Source organism: Mixophyes fleayi, chromosome 6, assembly GCF_038048845.1.
Source record: "Mixophyes fleayi isolate aMixFle1 chromosome 6, aMixFle1.hap1, whole genome shotgun sequence".
NCBI classification, from domain to species: Eukaryota; Metazoa; Chordata; class Amphibia; order Anura; family Limnodynastidae; genus Mixophyes; species Mixophyes fleayi.
The window spans coordinates 56,219,162-56,245,745 of record NC_134407.1 but is presented as its reverse complement, the minus strand read 5'-3'; the positions used below and the strand labels follow the sequence as shown (position 1 = coordinate 56,245,745).

The 26,584-nt window shown below is 42.4% G+C and overlaps 1 long non-coding RNA gene across 1 annotated transcript; it reads right to left on the bottom strand.

Annotated features, from left to right (window-relative positions):
* Positions 1 to 8,474: 8,474 nt before the first annotated feature.
* Positions 8,475 to 26,578, bottom strand: LOC142161214 (uncharacterized). The gene is made up of 3 exons (XR_012693366.1): positions 26,429 to 26,578; positions 9,536 to 9,597; positions 8,475 to 8,757 (listed from the first exon to the last, which is right to left on the bottom strand). It is a non-coding gene; the product is annotated as an uncharacterized LOC142161214 (long non-coding RNA).
* Between the last annotated feature and the right edge of the window lie 6 nt (positions 26,579 to 26,584).

The following is a 26,584-nucleotide window of genomic DNA, read 5'->3' as shown; positions in this document are numbered from 1 at the left end:
AGTAATTATTTGTAAATAATGGGCCTGGGCAGAGTTTCCTATGATGCTGAGCTAATGTGACTATTCAGAGCCAATGTTCTGAAAGCTCACTGCTTGATGATGTCACAGAATGTTTTTCAGGAGCACAGTGAGCATGTGACAGGTCCACTTGAATCCTTAAAGACATGAATGATTGGCAATAAAATGTAATAGGCCAGGACAATGGACTGAAGAACCTTGTGTGACAAATTATGTATCGGGATCCTGGGAAAATGTGGAAGTACCCGAGCACGCTCAGTATATGTCAGAATCCTGGGAACATGTTGACAGTTGTTGTCCTTCAGTATATGCTCACAACTATAAGAGAAAGTCTGTCTAAGCCCACAAGTCTGCTCAGTAGAATTCCCCACTCAACCCACTTCCAGATGAGATTCACTGCAATAACTGGGCTAATTCAAACATTTTGCATGCAGCCAGAGTAATGTCTCAGTTTCTTTGATCCAGCATATTCTTTAGCTGGCTGCTACTTTGGCTCTTGCTCCCTGGCTTTTTAGTGACTATCTCCAATTCTGACTATTCTACATTTGCTTCTCTGATGCATCATTGGAATCTACCTTAGTCTGATCATATCCTCTTTGAATCACGACTAGTGTGCTTTGTTAGTCTATAATATATTTTCTGCTCTCAAGTAGTGTAGTTCCATAAAGTCCTTATAAATAAATATATCTGAAGGGTGCGCAAAATGTGGGTACAATGAATACCAGTAAGCACTTCTGGTTTTCATGGAAAATTAGTTGCTAAAGGCTAAGAACACTGTAGCCTTGCCACTTGGTCTATTTTCAGAAAAGTATGACAATTGGTAAATGTTTCTTAGGATATTGAGGTCCTGACATGACATGGTAATAGGGAGACATGTTAAAGGAGTGTGATAGGCTTGGATACTTGGAGTCAAGACCAGGGATTAAGCAAAATTGAAATTACATTCATGATACAGGAAAGCAGCTTCCGTCCATTGCTGCTGCATGTTAGTTGCCTCCGTTCAGTGTGGGGGTGCTGTGGTGAGAAGTTACTAAATGAGTGACATTGATTCAGTATTTTAGGCACACCCTGACACCCTAACCTCCCTTGCTTACCATTCAGATGCCATGGTTATGTGTAAAACTCAATTACCATGTAACTCATTTCATTTAATATTCAGACTTTCAACACAATGCTCACCATATATGGTTATGGGCTATGCTAAATAGTTATAGAAATATAGATTGTGACCAAGATGATGTATTCTTATAGATAAACTGAGGTTTTAATCTCATGAGTCCATCTCCTAAACATAGCCTTTGACAAAGATGTTTCTATGTTTCTCATTTATTGACTGTATCGTGGGTGTCATACCTGAGGATCTGTCTGTACTTACTCTGGGTTGTGTCTCCGGAGCTAAGCTGGTGACTACATACACAGAGCTGGGTAGTCTGATTATGATCCTTTGCATGTAAGTGAATGGACTGGTACAGATGGTAAATAGACCAGCAGTGAAGACCAGGGAGGAACCAGATTGCTGGAACGGAGTTAAACAGAAATGCTGGACTGAACTGGAACTAGAATGCTTAACCAGACTGGGATCTGAATGCTGGACCGGACTGGGTTCGGAATGCTTGACCAGACTGTGATTGGGGCCCTGTTTGATTGATAGTTATTATTCACCACAAGGAAAGCATAGCAACTAGTGAATAGTCCAGGCCTCCCTCCTCTAACCAGTCCTGGCATAAATCAAAGTCCTGGGGCCTAATTCATTAAGGAACTTAGGCAAGAATTTGAGTAAGTTTTCTGGACAAAACCATGTTGCATAGCAAGGGGTGTAAATTAGTTTATTATTTTGCACATAAGTTAAATACTGGCTGTTTTTTCATATAGCACACAGACATAAACTTTAAATTTCAGTGTACAAATAAGCTATTAAGTATTTGTGTGCTACATGATAACACTGGTAGTATTTAACTTATGTGCAAAATAATAAACTAATTTACACCCCTTACACTGCAATATGGCTTTGTCCAGAAAACATAAGAAATATGTAGTCAAATTCTTGCCTAAGGTTCTTAATAAATCAGGCCCCCCATGTTTCATAATCAGGTCTCCTTTGTGAGATAAAATTGATATTATTCACTTTATTTTTATTTAAAAAAAATGCATATTTCCCCCTTACAAGCCCCGACATTAAATTAATAGTACTCACATTTCACAAATAGGCTTTCTTCTACCCCAACTCTGTCCCACATTCAATTAAAAGCACACAAAACTCTTGAATATTAAATTATCAGCCCCAACCACCACAATCATCCCGCAATTAAAAGAATGGTCACCAATAAATTTATAGCCCTTATCTCCATTAAATTATTAGACCATATCACCATTAAATGAATAGCTCCACCAATAAATTAGTAACCTCCACTACTATAAAAAATAATAATCACTACCCCATTAAATTAATAGCCCTTACCAATACATTAATTGCCCCTAACCCAGCGAGGATGGACGGAGAGACTGACTGGCTGAGGAGGAGACAGAGGGGAAGGGGAGACACACATGCTGAGGGGGTGACAAAAGGGAGGGAAGGTGGGAGAGACAGAGATACACAGGGTGAGGGGAAGACAGTCATATGTTGAAGGGGGAGACTGAGGAGATGGGGAAAGAGATTCACAGGCTGAGGGGGAGACAAAAGGGGAGGACACTCATGTTGAGGGGAAGAAAGAGGATACAGAGAGAGAGTAAGAGATTGACAGGCTGAGAGGGAGACAGAGGAGATGGAGAGAGAGATTCACAGGCTGATGGGGAGACAGAGGATATGGAGAGGAAGATTCACAGGCAGACAGGGAGAGAAACACATGCTGAGTATTACTTAACTGGACTAGCAGGTGGGCTGACCACGGGGAAGGGGCACCTTGTTGAGCCAGCCATTCACCTTGCCAATCAGTACTAAGTGGGAGGCTGCATTCCGTACTGCACAGGAACTCCTTACTGCATTTTGTCTATATGGTGGCAATAGTGGGCAGAATGCCTCTGCAACATTTGCCACCCACCTGCTCATACCTCGACCTGCCAGCGCTGACTCTGCTTCAGCCCCAGATGTGTACCTGGGGCTGTGACTAGTTTAATAAAGGGTGCCGTGGTGCCCCCTTTCTGGGCTGTACCACCCTCGTTATGGCCCTGATGTTCATACTCTCCAAGCAGCATAGGAGCAGAGCAGCAGCAGAAAAGCCTGGCAAGAGGTAACTGGGAGGACAGCATAGTATAACGTGACAGATGTGTCCCCCCAAAACTACACAAAAAGCCCAGAAAATTACTCAGTATGTGACTACTAAAGGGAGAAATCCAACTTTTTGTTTGAATTCACAAGTTGTCCAGATAACCAAATTGTCAAACCTGGTGACATAAGTAAAAGACCCAGCAATGAGGAAATGCCTGGGCTGAAAAACAGTGTTTGTGTTGAAAGTCACAGTGGGCAAGAAAGCTTTGGACATACCCTATATCCAATGATCTTCATCATCATCATTATCATCATTATGTTTATATGGCGCCGCAGAATCTTCAGCGATACACAATCAAAAAACAACCCTGAAAAAATATAGATATGTAAGGGACAAGAGAAACATCAGAATCAGTAAAAATTAATACAGAGTAGGAAGTTGATAGTGGAAAATAGGCGACGGGGCTTTTTGGACTGTTTTGCAAGAGAGATGGCAGTGTATCATGATTCTGTAGGTTTGGATCCTGGATCTGCCTAATTTAGCACTACTTCCAGCAAGGCACGGAGTCTATTGGGCAGAAGGTATTCACCAGGGACCGCTGCAAGGTGGGTTGGTTTTAGCTGCGTCTGCAACGCAGGTCACAACCCTTACTGGAAGTATCACATGAGACCTATAGGGGAATGTAAAGAGGCGACAAGCTTACTATTAGATAGATGATGATAAAACACGATGAAGTCAGCTCTGCGGACAACGGTTTACCACTGGGATAGTGGCGAAGTACACGATGAAGTGTCAGCTCCGTGGACAGCAGGTTACAGCAGGAGTGAAGAAGTGTCAGCTCAGCAGACAACAGATTACCACTGGGATAGTGGCGAAGTTCACGATGAAGTGTCAGCTATGCGGATAACAGGTATAGCAGGATACAATCCACAAGAGGGAGAACAACCAGCAGAAGCAATGCAGCCACGTCTAGTACCTAGCAGGTAACTTGAAGAACAGGCACTGGGCTGCAGGGAGAAGTGCCTTTTAAATCTGGAGCCAAATTGGGTAGCCAATGGGTGAAGAGCAGAGGACTGCGGATCTGCACATGCGCAGACCCGAAAAGAAAGATGGCGGCTGGCCGGGACGGAGTGCGGTGGTCAGTGGGGAGCAGGTAAGTGTATCGGGATTCGGTTATAGGAACCAAATGCCCGGCATGTGACACAATGTAATAGAATGATGGGATGAATTTTAAATTGATAAAGTCTGTGCTGTATCAGGACTTTCTCCAGAAGAACTCAGCAGAATCTCTGAAACTATCGAGTGAGCTTGGAGTGCCAAGGTGGGGGCTTAGAATTACCGAGGTGAAGGGTTGGTTTCATCTAGAGCTGTGGAGATGGTGGAGTTGTAATAGGCAACTGCTGTGTTAGAGCAAGACAAAGAAGAGGTGGGAGAAAGGAGTGGTTTAAGGGTGACAGAGAAGTGTCGGGTCAAGATCTCACAGGTTGCGTAGTTTCCGTATGATTTTTGGTGCAGGAGGGGGAGATGATAGTAGGGAGAGGTGGAAGAAGAGGGGAATGAATTAGAGAAGTTGGAGATATCACAGAGGTCATGGGAATGCCCATCACAGTATGTGGCAGAAGAGGTCTACTTGGTGTGATCATGGGCAGAAGTGATGGAGAGGAGTTTGGAGGTAGGATTATTTGGGGTATTAAGAGAGATTTTGAAGTCCCCAAGGATGAGGGTGGGTAGGTTGGAAGAAAGGAAATGGGAGAGTCAGGCAGCAAAATTGTGGCAGAAATGAGAGGTGAGGCAAGAGGGGTGGTAGATAACTGTAACATGGAGGTGGAAAAGGGAGAAAAGACGTATGCTATGAGGCGTAAAGGAAAAGAATGAGAGGGAAGGGACAGGGGACACAATGCTGAAGGTGCAGTTAGGAGATAAAAGGATGTCTATGCCATCACTTTGGCTGATGTCAGAATGTGGAGTGTGTGTATCGATAGACCACCAAAGGAGAGAACAGCAGCAGAGACAGTGTCAGAAGGTAGGATCCAGGTTTAGTGATGCAGTGTTAAAGTTAAATAATTGGACGAAGGTGGAAATTAATAATTTTTGTACACTACGATCAGCTGCAATGCGATCTATATGCAACCTAATTATTATCATAACAACATGGAAATAAATGTAATGTTTGTCTATTGTTTCATATAAAATATAAAGTGGTAATTTGTTCACCATTGCTGGAGAACGTTTCCGATGTTATTTATGTAGTGTTCACACTTTGTCCTAGGAATAAAGACCTTAATACTGTAACTGTGTATTTTTGTGATGTCGCAGCTTTTTATAACTGTACTGTGTATAAATTGTTCACCTCTGGCTTTGGAAACCAGAGCATTCTGATTGAAGCTTGAGTTGGTGCCAACGGGCACAAGCATATGTATGCCAAACTTTACCTTTGCTAATAAAACATTTTGTGATTTGGAACCACAGCGATCATAGCAGAGAATCTTTATCGCTGATGCTACACACGAACGTATCAGCAAGTAGGTTGAAGGAGCAAGAGAGGAAAAAGTCATGGATGGAAGCAAGCTTGTTACAGAAGAAAATCTGGGATTTGAAAGGAGGGATTGGGCTAAGGGTACAGGGGTTGGAGATGTGTGGAGGCAGGAATTGTGGGTCTACGGCGTTCAGGGGTCGGGAGGTTGTGGAAACCAATAGGGTAAATAGTGAAGGTCTCAGGGAGGAAGGGGGACAAAGAGGAAATGGAACAAGGGATAAGGTGGAATGATATAGGAGGGGTAGGAGTGAGAGTACCCGAGGTGGGCAAGTTGTGATAGAAGGAAGAAGGTAGTACTATTGGATACCAGGGGTAAGTCAAACAAGGTGATGGAGGATAGGAAATGTTGGAGGGAAAGGGAAAAGCAGTAGGCGGAAGGCACGTATAGATAGATTTTCTCCTAGACAAAACCATGTTACAATGCAAGTGGTACATAAGTAAAATACTGGCTTTTTTTCATATAGCATACAAATACTTGATAGCTTTGAAGGCTGGAGAAATTACCATTTAAAATAAAATTGATGATGATGATGATGAGCTTTATTTTTACACTGAAATTTAAAGTTGATCTAGAAAATGTCCTACCCCAACTATACATCTGTCCCCACATTTTATCTGTACCTCCCCCTCCAATACAACATGGTTTTACCAAGGTCAATCCTTTTTTTTTGCTTTTCTATCCTTAATGAATCAGGCGCAATGCCTGGAGCAGGAGGAAGGGAAAATAGAGGACAAACCACTTATGGCAATAAATGTGGGATATAATGTGTTAGATGGTAGTTAGATAGTTAGAAAAGTTGTGCATAGAAGGCAAAATTGTTAGGTAGGAAGCTGAAGAGTGAGTGGAAAGCATAATGGTAAATAGCGGCGGTTCCCAAAGTGTGTGCTCCCAGGGGTGCCGCGGCGCTGTCACAGGGGTGCCGTCGAGGCCAGGAAATGTAAAAAAAAAATACTTACCAATCCGGCGGCGCCCGGGACCCAGCATCGTCCTCCCTCATCACGCCCGACATATTCAGTGAGAAGCGACAGGAGAGAGGAGGATGCTGGGTCCCTGGTGCTGCCGGATTGGTAAGTATTTTTTTTAAAAATTTCCTGGCCTCGACGGCACTCCTGTGACAGCGCCGCGGCACCCATGAGAAGAAAAGATAGAAGAAAGAAGGCCAAGTATGGTAAGTAAAGAAAGGGGAGTGAGGATGAAGAGGGGCAGAGTGTGGATGAAGAGAGGCAGAGTGTGTGGATGATGAGGGGCAGAGTGTGTGGATGATGAGGGGCAGAGTAAGGATGAAGAGAGGCAGAGTGTGGATAAAGAGGGGCAGAGTGTGGATAAAGAGAGGCACAGTGTGTGGATAAAGGAGGGCACAGAGTATGTGGATGAAGGAGGGCACAGAGTATGTGGATGAAGGAGGGCACGGAGTGTGTGGATGAAGGGGGGCATAGAGTGTGTGGATGAAGGGGGGCATAGAGTGTGTGGATGAAGGGGGGCACAGAGTGTGTGGATGAAGGGGGGCACAGAGTGTGTGGATGAAGGAGGGCACAGAGTGTGTGGATGAAGGGGGGCACAGAGTGTGTGGATGAAGGAGGGCACAGAGTGAGTGGATGAAGGAGGGAACAGAGTGTGTGGATGAAGGAGGGCACAGTGTGATTGTGAATGGGCACAGTGTGATGATTTTTGTACATGTTTTATTTTGTTTGATCTTAATCCTCTTAATATTAGCTGTAAATTATTCTTTGACAGAAATATAATTGAAAAAAATATATAAAAATATTCTTTTCCCTTGGATTTATGCATATTATTTTTGCAAACACCTTACTAAGTATTTCTGTCCTGACCTAAATACTTATTACATTATTTTGACTCAACTACTTATTAAACAGGACTGCTCGGTAATTATTTTGGAGGGATGCCTTGAAAAAATTTTGGAGACTCTAAGGGTGCCGCGAACTGAAAAAAGTTTGGAAACCACTGGTATATAGGATAATTGGAGGGTAGGTAACTGACTGATGGGTATAAGTAATCTGATGTGTATAACTGATTTGTATGTATAACTGACCGGTGTGTATAACTGACTAGTATGCATAACTGATTGCTCTTTATAACTGACTGATGTGTAACTGATGATGTAATAAGATAAATGATAAGAGAAAACCAGGTGGAAGAGGCAGAAGTTGCAAAATTAAAAAAGGAAACCAGAAGAAAAAGCTAAACATCCGGTGTGTATCAGCGACATTTATATGTCTTAAATAAAAGGCATTGAGGAGTTAAAAAGTTTAAAGAAAAGCATACTGAGTCTCTAAAGATGCAAAGTGGTGTTTTCTATGAATACTTTTAGATAAAAGGTAACAAGAAGGAGGAGGATGAGAGGAAATATAAGTGCGAATATGAAGAGAAAGCAGGAGAGAAAAAATAATAAGGGACAAAAGAACGAAACCCCTGGTCCTCTCGATCCTCTTGCCTCATAACCTTCCACTTAGTAATGAAGAGAAAGTGAATTCTTGTCATAATAGTTTATTGTAGGAGATTAAAAACATTTAGGAAAGAAGCTGTACAGAAGATCTTTCAGATACTGACAGCAGTAAAAGGGTTAGTGATGTGAGTATTGCAAGCAAGGAAAACAAAGTTTAAAACGAATGAGAAACTAAAAAGTTTAGTGATGTAATGAATAATACAAGTGCTGAAGCAAATGGAAATGTAGCAACTCTTAGAAACAGTGAAAACAATGATGACATCAGTGAAAAATAATAATATAAACAAACAAAAGTATACAGTAAGGGGCAAGTCAACAAATGAAGAAAAATAATGAAGTCAGATTAATGAAAACGTTTTCCTAATAGAAGAGAGAAACTTTGACAGTACAAAAAATGCTGCAAGAAATCTTGGAGCTAGGTAGACGTCAGCTAAGAGGACAGAGAGACTTAGAGGTAGAACAAATGGTGACACTTGCAGATGGAAAAGAGGAACTTCAACATGAAACTTGGACTTCATCCATGGTCTTCCACCTGAAGGAGAAAAAGAAAATATTCAAGAGGAAGAAAAAGCTCAGGCTGCAAAAAGCACCCATTTTACTGTAAAGTTACCAAATAAAAGATCATCTGCAGGAGTAGTTAGTGTAATGCAATAAGATGTGTGGTACAGTCAAGAATTATGGGACAACCTCCAAAGAGACTTAATGCAGTCCAGTTTAGGTGATCAGGTTAAGGGCTAGCCTCTGCAAGGGAAGTTTTAGACTAGATTTTTGATTTGAGGTTGATACCACATTACCTGTTTGCCTGTATTTGCCCTAACATCCCTACAATGTAAGTTTTCATACACATAATGGGTGAGATACTCAGGAGCAGATAAACAGGGTAAAGGTGTTGGGTAGGACAAAAACTTTAGAGAGGTCTGGATTACCAAGCCAGGAGTGGTCAAGGCAGGGCCACCAAGAGGAATTTGGGGCCCGGGTACAGCAACTTTCTGCCCCCCCTCCCCCCCCACACACACAGTGGGAGAAGGGATGTGCGCCGTCGAAGGGGGCATGGTCACATAGTGATGGGGGTGTGGCCAACATGGGCTGTGGCTGCGCCTCTTTACACATGACATTATGGGGGGAATTCAATTAGTCACAAAGTGTCACCGGAACGTCTTTGAGACACTGTGCAGGGGAGATTTTATCATAAATTCTTATAAATGTCGCTGCTACACACCGTAATTGTAGGCACTGTGTGTCCGCGCGCCACATCAGCAGCAATTGAATTCCCCCCCGTTATTTATTAAAATGGTGTTGCTCTCACCAACCTGTTAATGCAGTTTTCATAGCCTGGTACTGGATTCTTGTTTGGATCCTGGAATGTTGGGACCTGTTTGGAAAATGTATAGGTATATGAAATATGGAAAATAATTAGTGAACACAGTACACAACACAGATCACGCAGTATATAATTATATAACAAGCAAAATATGTGTAATAAATAAATCCACAGATACCTACATGTTTGGAAATGGTCAGATAATTAAACACAATTGTAAGTGTATAAGAGAAATGGCTGCCTCTGCAACCCCATACAAAGATAAACACACAATAAAAATTAAGAGGCGCTCAAAACCCTTAAACATAAATTCAATAATGCTAAAAAAAAATGACAAAGTTTTAAACTCGAAACTAAATTTATTCATGAAGTAACATGGGGGAGATTCAATTGCCGGCAATGTGGCACGAGAACAGTGCGCTGCAATTACAGTTGGAATCTCCGCTGCGAGGTGTCCCGTGGACTTTCCTATATATATAAAATTATGTTTTATTATAATGTATAATAACGTATGGCATGCGGACGGCAGTTGGAGTAAGCTGTTCACTGGTACAACTCTTAGCCCAAGCTCCCACTTTTCTTTATTCTCACAAATATAACGCTTTGGATATTTCTAAATACTGTTGGAAACGTCACAGCAGCTCTGAGGATCGACTTCATACCAAAAAACAAGGCTGTTTTAACTACCATCTCTTTCCAGCTGTGGGACCCACAGAGCTCAACTGTCATTGATGTTTCAACATCTGTTCAGCTACTCACTGAGCTCAGTTGTGATCGCTGTTACCATCCTGTTTGGCTGCTAGACCTGCTGCACTCAGCTGTCAGCATCCTCCTGGACCTCGTTGTGTCAAAGTGGCAGAAATTGCCTACTCCATTAACCCCAACTAGGGGGTGGTAAAGTATAATTCACCTCTACCATTGCCCCACACAATTTGGATCAATTGTTCCTTTCTACTCTCTCATTACCTATGCTAACTAATACACATTCATTCACATCTCTCTATCATGCACCTACTCAAATTACAGTGTCTCCTATTTACTGTCACCATACTTCTCTCCAAACTACTTTTCTTTCTCCATCATACTATTCCTCCCTCCCCAATTATGATAAGGGAGGATATGCCTACCTGTTTTCATCCCGCAGGAAGAAACAAACCCTTTTTTTGAAATAAAACGCACAGGCTGGTGTTGGCTTAAATAACAGTTTTATTTAAAATCAACAACAAATGCAAGGAAAGCAGTTTGCAAAGTTCTTATTCCTTTTACCAATTCCTCAACCATTTGAGGTGCGTGTTCTGCCCACCATGTGGGAACCGCAAGCACACCCCCTGGATTTTCTGGGGTGTGTTCTGTCCACCATGTGGGCACCGCAAGCACACCCCCTGGATTTTCTGGGGCGTGTTCTGCCCACCATGTGGGAACCGCAAGCACGCCCCCTGGAGTCTGCATCTTGTGCCCTCACACCCTCTTTTCCCTTGGCACACCCCCGTAGAGGCCCAACTGTTGAAGCTGGAGATGGGCAGATGGCCGCCTTTGCAACTAACCACCTAAGCGGCGGGGGAGGATGATGCTGACTGATTGTTAATGGCTTGCACCACCCCCAGGTTGTCGCACCAGAATCTCATGTGCCTGTTCTCTAACCTCTACCCCCAAATTTCTAACGCCACCACTATTGGAAACAATTCCAGCGCAGCTAGGTTCTTAGTGAGACCGCTAGCGATGCACTCGTCTGGCCACGATTGTGCGCACTATTTCCCCTGCATATATGCTCCAAAAACCCTATTGCCCCTGCTGCTTCTGTGAACAGCTGCATCTCACAGTTCGGCTGCTCTGTTGCGGCCATAAATGCACCCAATTAAACTTGTGTATGAAATGATCCCATGCCAACAGATCCATTATGATCTCCCTGCTAATGTGAATCTTGTTGTAGCTCTCTCCAGCTCCCTCTTAAAATATGTGGCCCATTGGTATCACTCGGCAAGCGAAGTTCAGCAACCCCAGCATTGACTGCATTTGTTTTAGAGTGACCTTCCTAGCCTCTCTGCAATTTTATCTATAACCACCGTTGTCTGCGCATTACTCGCTATCATTTGAGGAACTGACCTCCCAACAAGAATTTTAAACCCTTCCCGCACAAAGTAATCCTACTTCGTACCGCTTAGGATACATGTCCAGCCACGTCTGCATCCTGTCCAGCCTTATTGGACTAGTTGCCTTTGCTAGGCATGCTTGTGCCAGGTGAAGCGGCCCGGATGGCCTCCAATTTCATCCTATGCACTCTCTGTGGAGAGGCTTTCAAAATGTGCATGCATGCCTGAACCTGCATTGTGCATTGCACACTGAGCTTTGTTGAATGCCTAACACTTGAGTCTTTACTGCCTTTGCAAACTAGGTCCCTACCCTTGGCTTTGCTGACTCACCCCCTCTTTCCATAGCTACACTGTCTTGGGCGTTTAACCTGAGCTCTATGTTCCTTGACCCAAACTTAATTGGATTCGGACCCTGCGAATTCAGCCGAAAGGCCTCGTTGTATTCCCTCCAGGTTGTCCCCTGGAACTTCTTATAGACTGAGTGGATAAAATTTGTGTAATTTACCTTACTCATAGCCATCCCTGGCAAAGCCTCTAAGTAACATCCTGTGTAGACAAGCTTCCCGCTTAGCCAATTATCCATCATTTTATATCTATCAGCCTGCCCCACTCCTCTCTCACTAACTTTTTCTTTATCCTTTAGCCCCGCTTCTGTCAGGAGTATAAATCTATAAATGTGCTCCTTGTTTGTTTTGGCACATGAGCTGCAATTGCACCCAGATTGCAGCCTAAGGTTACCTTCCCCAGCCTGCTCAAAAGCTATAGATTTTTTTATTTATTTATTTTTCGAAGCCTACCCCAATTGATTTATAGCTGCATTCACTCCAAGACCTGTTAACCTATGCAAATTTCTTGTCCTCCTCAGCACACACCACTGCTCCTTAAAAGCCTTGTACGCTGCATCACCATCAGATTCAGTAGAACTATCTAACCCTGAGCAGTCCCCTACTCCATGTACATTACAGTGATCACCCATATACATATTATTAATGTTAGCATCATCATTAGAATACTCACCAGTCCTTGCTGAGACGCTCATCTCTGCGCTGGCAGTGGTGACAGATGTCTTGTCTTTTTTCCACGCTGGCCCTGATGTCAGCTGCTGTTGTACCGCTGACTGGGCTGGATGTGATGGTGAGTGTGTTTGAGCTGCTGGAGTCCCACTGGGATTGGCGTGGACTTAGCGTTATTCTTCTCCTGCTGCGGTGCTGGACATGGGACCGGCATTCCCCTTTTGTGAGCTCTTATCTCGATGCGACATGCGCTGATGTCCTGCTGGCAGGGCTGGATGTAGCCCCAGGTGAGCAGCTTTGAGCTGCTGAAGTCCCGCTGGGAATGGCATGGACTTGGCTTTATTCGTCTCCTGCTGCAGTGCTGGACACGGCACCATCAGTCCCCCTATGCGAACTCTTATCTTGATTCGATGTGCGCTGATGGCTGGTTTCTCCTTCAGCTGCTTCTATCATTTCAGCTGGGTCTTCCTTATCTGGTCTGCAGCTCCTCAGCATAATCTGCCCCTTGTCCACGTGAATTAGGTAGGGGGAGGAGACAGCTGTGATCCCTTCTGTTGCTTGCTGGATTTCTGCTTCATCTCCTTCTATCATATTAGCTGGGACTTCCTTATATGTCTGAGATGAATGCTGTGACGAGGGTGTATTTTTGTACCCATTCAAGCTGTTACCCCATTAATCTGCCTTCTTTCCCTGAGTCCTCGTCATCTTCAGCCCCTTGACCCTGTGCAGTAGGTTGGGGAAGGAGGGACAGTTCACTCACCATGAGCTGCTGGTCTGTGATATTTTCTGCTATTTGCTGGGTTTGTTCTACCTTTGCCTCTAACAAGATAGCCGGGATGTCCATGTTGTTTTGCTCCTTATTGGCTGCTCTCTGACCTTTTGCTCTGCCTGTAGCTGTACTCCTTGTCCTGCTCACATGTGACCCATAGCCCTTGCTGTGTAACATTCGTGCCTGGCTGGGTTCCTGAATCTCAGCCGACCCGATCAAAAGCCAGGATGGGTTCCTCTGTCTTGTCCGACAGCTGTCTGCAATGTTTTCCTTGTTAATTTGCAGGCATGTCTGTGGCTTCAATTCAAGTAATTGTGCTTTTTCTGATCAGCAATGGCAAAGGCTGCTGCTGCAATCAATCTCCACTCGATACTATCCTATCTCTTCCAGTCCCTGCAAGATCTTAACCTCCCCCACTTGTTTTTCCTAGTAAGTCTCTCACTGGCCTTCTTAGTCTGCCAACCTTATCCACATATCTCACTACCCTCTCTTCACCTCTCCTGTGCACTATGGAATGCCAGATCTGTTTGTAACAAACTTACATCCATACATGATCTATTCTTTTCTAAATTCCTCAACCTCCTTGTCATTCTAGAAACTTGGCTCACCTCCTCTGACAATACATCCCCTGCAGCTCTCTCCTATGGGGGACTCTCCCTCAGCCACACTTCCAGACCTGGAAACAGACAAGGTGGTGGAGTAGGCATTCTACTTTCTCCAAGCAGCACCTTCCAAGTCATACCCTCTTAACCCTCCCTCATTCTCTTCCTTTGAAATCCACACTATCCGTCTATTTTATCTTCTCCACCTTTGTGTTGCTGTCATTTATCACCCCCCATGTCCAGTTTCCCAATTCTTTGACAACTTTGTGGCCTGGCTCACTTATTTCCTATCCTTTGACCTGCCTACACTCATACTAAGTGATTTCAACATCCCCATTGATAATACCACTGTCTCTTCTGCCACTAAACTTCTTTTAATTACTCCCTCCTTTGGTCTCTCCCAATGGACATCATCTCCCACCCACTGTGATGGGCACTCCCTTGACCTTGTCTTCTCCCGCTACTGCTCCATCTCTAATTTCTCCAATTGAGCCTTTCCACTCTCCGATCACAACCTCTTTTCCTTCTGCCTCACCTTACCTCATGTCCTTTCCCCATGAACCCAAATACACACGTACACAATGAAACCCAAGTACTCTTAACCCAATCCACTTCTCATTTTCACTAAAACAACTATTTTCTCCAATGACTGCATTGTCCTGTCCTAATCAGGCTGCCTCTTTCTATAACAAAACACTCACTTCAGCCCTAGACAATGCAGCTCCTGTTACTACATATAGTCTCCGATGATCCAAACCCCAGCCATGGCACAACAAACAGACCCACTACCTGCAACAGTTCTCCTGCACTGCAGAGCGTCACTGAAGGATATCTCGTTCCTATCCCGATTTCCTCCCCTATAAATTTATCTTTTCATCTTATAGCACTGCCTTTTCAATTGCCAAACATTCTTCAAATCTAATATCCACCCAGTCTTCTAACTCACTTCGCCTATTTGCCACCTTCAACTAACTTCTCTGCCCACCTGCACCTCCTCTTCCTTCCTCCCTCACTGCCCATGATTTTGCCACCTAATTCAAAGACAAAATTGACGCCATTCAACAAGATTTTTCCTCATACCAAATTTCACTAATTCCACTCACTCTGCCCACCTTTACCTACACTCCCCAATCCACCCTTAATTCATTCTCTCCAGTAACTGAAGACAAAGTCTCTGCACTCATCTTATCATCTCACCCTACAATCTGTCCACCTGACCCTATTCTTTCCAAACTACTCCGCTTCCTCTCCTCCACTGCATGCCCACCTCTAACTTACATCTTCAACCTGTCTCTTTTCAAAGGCACATTTCCATCCTCCTTTAAACGTGCGCTCATTTCACCTATTCTAAAGAAACCATCTCTCGATCCAACCTCTCTCTCCAATTACTGCCCTATTTTTCTCCTCCCCTTTCTCTCCAAACTACTTGAGCGATTAGTGTACAAACGCCTGTCTCACTTTCACTCTTCTCAGTCCATTCTCGACTCCCTGCAATCAGGCTTCCGTCCCCAACATTCCACTGAAACTGCTCTCACAAAAGTGACCAATGATCTACTTACTGCAAAATCTAATGATAATTTCTCCATAATCATTCTCCTAGATTTCTGCTGCTTTTAATACTGGTGATCACCCTCTTCTTCTTCTACACACCCTTCACTCCAGTAGCCTACGTGACACAGTCCTTTTCTGGTTCACTTCCTACCTATGGAACCGCTCCTTTAGTGTTTCTACCTCTGGCACATCCTCACCTCCACTCCCACTATCTGTTGGGGTTCCACAAGGCTTTGTTCTTGGCTCTTTACTTTTTCCATTGTACGCCTCTTCTTTTGGGGCACTATTTCACTCATTCGGCCTCCAATACCACCTCTACGCTGATAACACCCAAATCTATATCTGTTCTCCTTGACGTCTCTCCTTCTGTACTATCTCGTGTAACCAACTGTCCTTCTGCTATCTCCACATGGATGTCTCAACACTACATAAAACTCAACATGTCCAAAACAGAGCTTATTATCGTCCCTCCTGCCAGAGTCACCACCTGCCTTCAAATCTCCCCCACTGTCAATAACACCACAATTTCCTCAGTCTCCCAGACCCACTGCCTTGGTGTCATACTTGACTCCGCTCTCTGCTTTATTCCTCATATCCAGACTCTCTCCCAGTCCCATCGACTCTACCTTAAAAACATTGCCAGAATACGCCCTTTTCTTACTCAACATGCTACCAAAACTCTTGTCCATTCTCTCATCATCTCCCGTCTTGACTATTGCAACCTCTTGCTATCTGGCATTCCTGACACCCATATATCCATACTTCAATCCATCCTAAATGCTGCTGCAAGACTAATCTTCCTCTCTCACCGCTTCACATCTGCTGCACCACTTTGCAAATTTGTACACTGGCTCCCAGTGTTCTCTAGAATCAAATTCAAATTGCTCACCCTTACCTACAAAGCCCTCAACAACAATGCTACCCCTGCATACATCTCAAATCTCATATCAAAATACACTCCCTCCCACCCTCTTAGATCTATGTCTGATCTGCACCTTGTCTCATCTCTGATAACCATCTCTCACTCATCATCATCATCATCACCATTTATTTATATACTGATTCCGCAGCGCTGTACAGATAACTCATTCACATCATTCCCTGCCTCATTGGAGCTTACAGTCTAAATTCCCTAAAACACACACACACAGACAAACAGAGAGAGAGAGAGAGAGAGAGACTAGGGTCAATTTTGATAGCCAATTAACCTACCAGTATGTTTTTCAGAATGTGGGAGGAAACCCACACAAACATGGGGAAAATATACAAACTCAACTCTCGCCTACAAGACTTCTCTCGTGCTGCTCCCCACTTAAGGAATTCCCTACCACGCTCAATCAGACTTTCCTATAGCCTTCAAATTTCTAGATGCTCTTTGAAAACCCATCTCTTTTTTAGAGGTGACCTTATCCTCGAAAACACTATTCACACTAATGCACTCTCACAACTATCCTAATCTCCACTCAGAGCCACATTTGCTCCTCTTCTTTCAGCTGTGCCCTCTTCCCCTTAGAATGGGCACTTGAAAGTAAATGATTTTTTTTTTACTAATTTGCACTGTCTTGAATTAAATATATAAAAAGTGTAGGAATAATATAGTTAGCCCATTTAAAAAAAAAAAAAAATGAAAAAACAAACAAACCCATAAACCTGAGTTTAATGAAGCCAGGGTGGAGGAGATCTGGACATTAAGGGCCTGATTCATTAAGGAACTTAAATTAAGAAGTTTCTTATTTAAGTCTCCTGGACAAAACCATGTAACAATGCAAGGGGTGAAAATTAGTTTTCTGTTTTGCACATAAGTTAAATACTGACTTTTCATGTAGCACACAAATATCAACTTAAAATTTCAGTGTGCAAATAAGCTATCAAGCATTTGTGTGGTACATGAAAAAACAGTCAGTATTTAACTTATGTGCACAACAGAAAACGAATTTTCACCCCTTGCATTGTAACATGGTTTTGCCCAGGAGACTTAAATAAGAAACTTCTTAATTTAAGTTCCTTAATGAATCAGGCCCTAAATGATTAAATGGACTCCTGTTATTAACCCCACAGTCAGCAACCAATAACTCTGTCAGAGATAAGTCCCTCTAGCTACTCCCAGATTAGATATCTATCATATATTCATCATCATCATTTATATAGCGCCACTAATTCCACAGCGCTGTACAGAGAACTCATTCACATCAGTCCCTGCACCATTGGATATTACAGTCTAAATTCCCTAATATAGACACACATACACTCACACACAGACAGAGAGGGAGACAGACAGAGAGGGAGACAGACAGAGAGGGAGACAGACAGAGAGGGAGACAGACAGAGAGGGAGACAGACAGAGAGGGAGACAGACAGAGAGGGAGAGACTAGGGTCAATTTAGATAGCAGCCAATTAACCTACCAGTATGTTTTTGGAGTGTGGGAGGAAACTGGACCACCCGAAGGGAAACCCACGCAAACACAGGGAGAACATACAAACTCCACACAGATAAGGCCATAGTCGGGAATAAAACTCATGACCCCAGTGCTGTGAGGCAAAAGTGCTAACCACTAGGCCATTCCAACAGTCATACAATATATCATCTATATTTTGTCAGGAAACCGCTAATGAACCCCTTTATCTATCACAAACTGCCCTCTGCGCACTTGTGACTTGGAAGCTTACTGTAAGGGAACACACAGGATTCCAACACAAATCTCACACTCGCCTCTCTCTAAGGCTACAGATTTCGCTGATCCCTTTTCCCAACACAGACGCACGCTTCACACCTCTCAGACAATTGCCACCAGCTACATATAAGGCCCGTAGCAAACCTATGACTTAATCACCCAATTGTGCACACTCTGTGCACTGGTAGCTAGACAGTTAACCCTTCACACACTGGTTTCTAAAGCGTTAATCCAGCCAAGCAATCTTTCTCTTCTAAACAGGCAATGAATTTGTTTAGAGCAATGAGGACAGAACTATTACATTTTAGATTTAATACACAAAAAGTACAATGCATACAGAGAATTAAAAAAAAGTTAGATAAAAGATTTGACATGCAAGTAAAAAATTGCAAACAGTTATAACAACAAATGGGATGAAAGTACAGAGCATCACTTACACATGATAATCTGTATGCCTGGGGCAGGCAGAAAAGATGGACAGTCCTTCACTTAGATTGATCCCCAAGAAGCTGACCCTTTGTCCCTTCAAAACACAGGTTTTTAAGCAATATGAAATGGGATGGTCTTCACAGGGGCAGCATTTAATGCTAATCGGGGGTTGTAACCTGTGACACTTTTTCCATCACCATTTGCATGTTGCCTGATTTACTAACCAATTCTACTATGTGATCTATTTTTTCTGTACAGCGTTACATCAATCCAATTTTATCATTAATAAATCCCCTATGACTCTTTTGATAACAAACATGATGACCTTTTGACAATGTGACATACCTTTTCCAAAGATATGTGATTTTAGCTGTTCCCGTACCTGTCATTCACAAACCTGGTGTGATTTCTGCTCCTCAGTATGCAGCAACACACAGATTCCCCAAAATATGAACTATGAAGGAATTTCCTTTTAAGCGCATATTTCTATCTACCTGCATAAGACTGCACAATGCTGCCTTGGGCTGCAAGGATGTCCAGCTGTGACCGGCCCCACAACGTCTATTCAGGAGTCCAAGACTTAACAGCACTAGCTTTTTGAAGCTGCTACAGGTGACATGGTTATCTTCTCACACTGGGATGTGCAAAATCAAATACATTTCCAACAGACTCTCTGTCTTCACATCTTACGCTTAAACTTAACTTATCAATGGATTCATTTGATATAACATATTTACACTGCAGTTATGATTTATCCCTTATAAATAACTGCAAGCTCTCTATGTTGACAACAAACTTCTATACAGAACCTATGGTGCGGGATGTTGTTCACCATTTGCAGCCACCTTTCCTAAAACTACATTGTTCACTGGTACTCAGATACCCCCTGGACTTGATCCTGATAAAGTATAGTTATTAGTTGAGAGTGAGGTAGAGTCCTGGAGAAACGTAACTATGGAGCAGGACGCAGGTAAAACAACATGAACAGGACACTGAACATAATGGTCAATTGGCAAGCTGGGTCAGAGGACAGGAGAGGTACACAAAGTCAGTAAACATGCCAACAGTTCAAGGGCAGGCAGAGGTCCAACAGCAAGGTCAAGTAAACAAGGCCAAGGTCAAAAACAGAAATCCAGCAGCAGAAGATAATCAAATCTCAGGATAAAGATGTAGGAAACAGTCTACGTAAACAAAACACCACAACAAGGCAATAATGGCAATAGTGTATTTCTGCAGGTCCTGGCCGATCAGCTGCTGGGTAGAAAGTATGTGAGCAGCAAGTGTGGCTGATCAGTTGCTGATAGAAAGCATGTGAGCAGAGAGTGCTGGCTGCTCAGCTGTTAAGTATTGAGCAGTGAGTAGTCTAGCAAGAGCTGGTAATCAGCTGCTATGTGGAATCCTCCTTATCAGCTCAGGAAGCAGGGTGAGTAAGGTTGCTCAGCAACAGACATACAACAACTCTGATATTCAGCAAAATCTGGAATGTGGCAGTTGTGCAGCACATTTTAATTGTTTCACATGAATAGTTATACAAATAAAAAAGTTAAATAAAAAATACAAGAAGATAGTCATATTTTATTATTTATAGAAATATGTGTAAAATAAACCTATTGATATAATTTTGTATATAGTTAAACTATATATTTATACAAACCTTAATATTAAATGAATCAATTTTGGTCATTATTAAATATTACCAAGATTAAATGTGTAGGCGGCAAATTGTATCTAAAAATTCTACTTTAAATACATATCACCACTTTCTGCATGTAACACCACTTCAGAAAGATTACCTTTTCAGAAGGAAGTCAGCAGGTATCTAGTGCTTTTAGCTAAATATTGGATGAGTAACCAGGATAGTGTTGTGAGGGTTGAACACCACTGGGTATATTTACTAAACTGCGGGTTTGAAAAGGGGAAATAGCAACTAATCAGATTCTAGCTGTCATTTTGTAGAACGTACAAAATAAATGATAACTAGAATCTAATTGGTTGCTAAAGGTAACATCTACATTTTTTGAAACCCGCAGATTAGTAAATATACCACCAGAGGTTAACCTACCCAACAAAAGTTCTCTACATATTTCCAAGACAGACACACACTCCTTGGGGTTTTAAAGGTAAGTTAATGAACTATTTATTTTGAATAACTGAAGTGCTAAAATCAATGTTTGCAAATTAAGAACATAAGCATCAGCAAATAATAAACCATTATGCCATACATTTATGAATATAGTAATAGCCTATTAAAAAAATCTCAGTAAATGACAGGTTGAGCCCTATTTTGCAACTTCTACTGAAGGTTTAGACCCTCAAACAGTATTAGATGTATGTACTAACACTGATCTAAAAGGCTTATTGTGGATCTATATTGTAGCTGCATACACAAATTCTTAATGAATTTCTAAATGGCATACAGAAGTCATACAAGAGCAATACAATAATTATTTTGTGAGTAACAACATTCTAGACACTACTGTAACTATATCAACAGATGCTTTCAATACAACTTGCATATATGCAAAGCAATGAAAGCAAAAATTTTACATCTGTATCAACCATCCATACACACTTGGCCTTATTCATTAAGGAACGCAAAGTGAACACAATTTGCATTTTTTTTTTTAAACGGATGGATAATGCGAGCAAGTATGTTTATATTCAACAGGAAGTTCTCAAGAAACGTTTCTAATTGAATACGTGCAAATACATGTTCTAGCATGCATACATGACTGTCATCAAGGGCTGGCTTGACCCCCCGGGCCGGTCCCATAGTGCGCTTTTTTGTGCTGGGTCACCTGCATATTTTTCCCTTTAAAATGTTCCTAATAGGCTGCTAAGCCGAGTTCGGCACCCGGGCTAACATTTGCCAGCCAGCCCCTGATAGTCATCACTATCATTCGGCACCTATACCAGTCATGTAGCTGGTGAAAGTGATATAGCTGAAAATCAAGTACATGAGAGATGGCCAGAGCTTGAATCTAACAGTTGTGCATGCTCTCGACCTTGGCACGTCCTTACTATATATATTGACTACATATACACACCCCTCCCCCCGCCATTCCATTGAAATTGTAGGCTGTTAATACGTGCATTTACTGGCGTATAGTCGTTTTCTGAGCATGCGCAGTGCAATTTTAAGCAAACTTATGGCACATATCTGCATTTACGTTCCTTAATGAATTAGGCCTACCATTTAAAATCTGAATTCAATATAGTGACAAACAACATTATTATGAACTGTAGCGGCCGTTTGCCGGTGGGGCACTTCAATACATTGTTTGTCCAGGCATTAATAAGCAGTCATTTATGGTATGATCAACTTAACTAGTCCCCTTTAGTGTGAAGTTGCATGCCAATAGATATTAGTTAACTGCAAACGTATTATTTAAGATTACAATGTGGTTGCCAATGTCATCCATATAGTACAGAGATTTTCCTCCTGTTCTTAAATCCACGTAACAATTTGCATAGGTATATTATATGTACATGAAGAGGAAGGGCTTACTTAAACTGCAATTGGGATGTAACAACTTGGATATCCCAAAGTCCTTAAAAGTCAGATCCCTTGTATTATATAATTATTAAGCATTTCATTTGTTAACTTTCTGTTAAGTACCATAAGTCTTTACGGCAGAAGTAATACCAATTTCACTAGCTATATATTGTCACAAGCAATGTCAGTTATGAATAAGTACCTCCACTGGCTGAGGGGATCCTTTTAAGCCTTATTTACACTTTTCTCCACTGCTTTACTGACACTGGGGAAGGGTTCAATTGACCGTGTGACTACGGTAATAGTGTGCATTATTACCGTTACTACAGTAATTTCAATGCTGATTTTTGCTCACATGCTCTGAATTCAATTGAATTCCAACCCTAGCAATAACAGTTGGAAGAGAGGTATGAGTTATACAGTAGTAGATGGTACACTTTGAAAAATGTTTGTGCAGCCCTTCTTTAATTTGTAAGGGATTATAGCTTTGTTACCATTAATCTAATAGCAATACTTTGCTATGAAAAACATGTAAACATGTAAACCTCTGATACTGCGTTTTCTCTTTTTTTTTTACTAAATTCTATCCAGTGATTGGTTTCATGGGGATCCTTCACAGCATGGATCACTGTAGCTCACTGCGGTAATCTCACTACTACTAAGGCTAGATACACACTGAAGTATTTTCTGACTGATGGATTATCTACAACGACTTTACCTTCGACCGAAGTTATGATCGCTCGGACAATTAATGCGTACACACTAGTCACGTTTTAGATGATTAACAAAAAAACAACCACCCAGCCAGCGACTTTTCACAGTCATATTGTCATAAGCAAAGATTAGAATTTTGTACACGCTGAAACGATTTATGAGGTCCATGTAACAATATCCCCAAGAAATTTAAATAATGGGCAGAGCATGTTCAATAGTACCCACCCCAATTCTCATAAAAAAGCAAAGGCAACACGTTTTCTTGATACATTCGTTAGCACGTATACAGAGTACGTTCATTCGCAACCGGACATATTTTTTTTTATTAATATGGATTCTTTTGAAGAACAACAAGCAACGGCTCTTTTTCTGCTCGCTGTGGCAAGAAGACTACAAGTACAGACCCAAAGGGAAAGAAGGAGAAATAATTTTATCAGAAGGTTATGCCACAAAGCACTAGCTAATTTAACCATTAAAATGTCCAATGTTATAGTACTAATATAAATATGTTGAAACTTCTTATTTTTCAACTGTTAATTTTTGCAGCAGAATTCAAAAACAAATTGCTTGGATTTACAATGTGTCATACCTTCCAACATTTGGAGTCTCAAAAGAGGGACAAATAAGCCACGCTGACCCGTTGAGCCCAATCACCGAACAAGAACTTCCTGTTTTTTGCGTTCAAGCATGAACAGTAGCGCATTTTGGACAGATGTTCTGCCCCACTTTCTCCTAGACCACAGGGAAACTGACTGCTATGGAAACAGAGCGTGGCACTTTGATACTGGGACAAATTGTAAGTCGGGCGGGAGAGCGGGACAGTCCACTAAAATCGGGACACTTGGGAGGTATGATGTATGGTTTATTCTGTGTATTTTACAAATATATGCATTAACAAGTAAATTAAGGTTTTATTATTAAACATGTTGAATGTACATGTAAAGAGTTACAGAACACAGGTGCAAGATGCAGTACCATTAATACCCCATTCATACTGCACCAAAATCCCGGGTTTTTGCCAGGGCGAGCTCAAACGACCCGGGTCTTGGTGCAGTATGAATGGTACAAGTCAAAAATCCCAGGTCTAAAAACCCGGGTCTTTAACCCGGGATTTATCGAGGGGTAATTCCCGGGTCGGACCCGGGTTGCCTGCACTATGAATGGTGCAACCCGGGTTTTTCAACCCGGGTTGCAAAGAAAACAAGATGATTGGCTGTCTGCCTGTCTCTGGAGGATTTAAAGCAGGAGAATACAAAGAATGTATATGAAAAGAAGGGCAGTTGACAGAAATTATATTAATGGCTATTACCTACATAAATATACCATTGGGTATACATGATTGGAGATATATAGAGAAGGCATACCATCACTATTGTACTTTTTTATATATATAAATCATGCTAATAGATAGAGTATATTTGCCTTTAAAGGTTACTTGTCCTGATTAAAGTGCAGTGCTGTGTATTTATTTGGGTGTCTGATGTAGCTGATATCCCACATTACAGAGGTACAAAGTCTGGGAAATACTAGTTGTGTGAAAGGAAGCAAAGTTCAGGTTTTTCTGCCAGGATTTAAACACTGGAGCAGCATCCAGTCTTCATTTTTCAGCCAATGAAAACTGCTCTGGTGATGACTCCCACAAATTGCCAGGGCACAGACTTGTGCAGTATGAATGGGGTCAACCCGGGAAATTCCTGGGTCCGAGGTGCAGTATGAATTGTGTTTCTGAGCTGGGACGCTCCGACCCCCGGCAAAAACCCAGCTTGAAAAACCCGGGATATTGCCAGGGCGGCAGTATGAAAGTGGTATAACACCAGGGCCGGATTAACCCGAGGTCTAACTGGGCTATAGCCCAGGGGCCTCGGGCATCCAGGGGGCCCTTCAAACTCCTCAGCAGCATTATTGATCGGTCGGGGGCGGGGGCGCCCCCGGCCCGATCGATGCTGCTGAGTACTGTCAGTGCAGTCCTCCGTCCCGGCGCGCTGTAGTCTGCTTACTGAGGATATCTCGCGAGAGTTCATGAACTCTCGCGAGATCTCCTCAGTAAGGAGCTTACAGCGCGCCGGGACGGAGGACTGCACTGACAGGTAAGTGCTTGGGGGGGTCCTCGCGGGGGGTGGGGGGCGGCGGACGGCTCACATTGGGGGCCTCGCGGGGAATGGAGGGCCCCTTAGCCCAGGGGCCTCCATTCCCTTAATCCGGCCCTGTATAACACAGGTGTACGAATATGCAACCAAACATATATAAAATACACATCCATACACATCTATAGGAAACATAAAAACGTGTTATATACAAAAATGTATAATATTATGCAGGCAGACAAATGTAATACAAATATTTTGCCTTTTTTAATGTGTATTGAGTGTACAATAAAGTGACACATAGCTATAATTAAGGAGGCAGACATAAGCAATACACATATAAATGAAACATTATTGCAATAGACACCTGCTATTGCTTTACCGCTAAAAGCACCTAATTACAAAACGAGTGACGTGCGGACACCACACCACGTGGGACTGACACAGGCATCAGATCATACACACACCCCCAAAAGAGTCATAGCTCGAGGAACTATCGGCAGTTGCTCGTGGATCAATCGGAAACTTATACACACTACATGATCGTTAGGTGTATTAGTCAGAAAATGTAAAACTGGACGACCAACCAAATGAGCTGACAATCGACACTTTGGAATGACTTTCGACTATTGTGTCACTATACACACTAACCAGACTTCTGTCCGAAAGGTCGTATGTCGGCTGATTTGCCCTATTATTGAACGAAAACGCTTCAGTGTGAACCTAGCCTAACCAATACAGAGCGGCTTTCCCACGTTCTGACCGATCAGACCGAAGCCACTCTGTATTTAATAGAAGCTGACAGAGGACTTAATGGGCTAGATTTACTAAGCTGCGGGTTTGAAAAAGTGGGGATGTTGCCTATAGCAACCAATCACATTCTAGCTTTCATTTATTTAGTACCTTCTACAAAATGACAGCTAGAATCTGATTGGTTGCTATAGGCAACATCCCCACTTTTTCAAACCCGCAGCTTAGTAAATCTAGCCCAATGTGTTATTTGTGTTGTGGCTCTGCAAGGGCTTTGTCAGTGTGTTTATTTCAGTGTATTTTTGTACTACCGATACCAGCAGGCTCTGGATACCAGAACATGCTGGTGCTTGACAGCCATGGTGATGCTGTCGCTTGTAGTTTTACTTGTGTTCTTAGGTAGCTGTGCATTATAACAATTACCATCAAGCACAATTTACTAAACACAGCTACTGTCACGAGCACTACAAGCTACCAACATATGTACCCAGTGTTGATACTATTTAACAGTTAGTAGTTAACGTTTATCATATTTAGCCCAAACGAGAAACAGGTTAGAAAAGAGAAGAAAAAAAGGGGGAGATGTTGGTCCGACAGAAGCACTTGGCAGGTATGAGAAAGATGGTCATAGAAAACTATGGATCTAAAACATGCATGAATAAAATAAATAAACGCTACATGGTTTAAAAAGAAAAATCTTAATTCAGACACCCGCATAACAAGGTCTTCATAAGGAAAAGAATGATCTCCGAGAAAGTCAACCCGACTCTGTGATGGTTTTGTTGCATGGACCATGTCACTAACGCAAGGTCCCGGCTCCACCCGGCCACGAGCAGCTAGGCCGCACTGTTGCCGTTCCCAATTAGG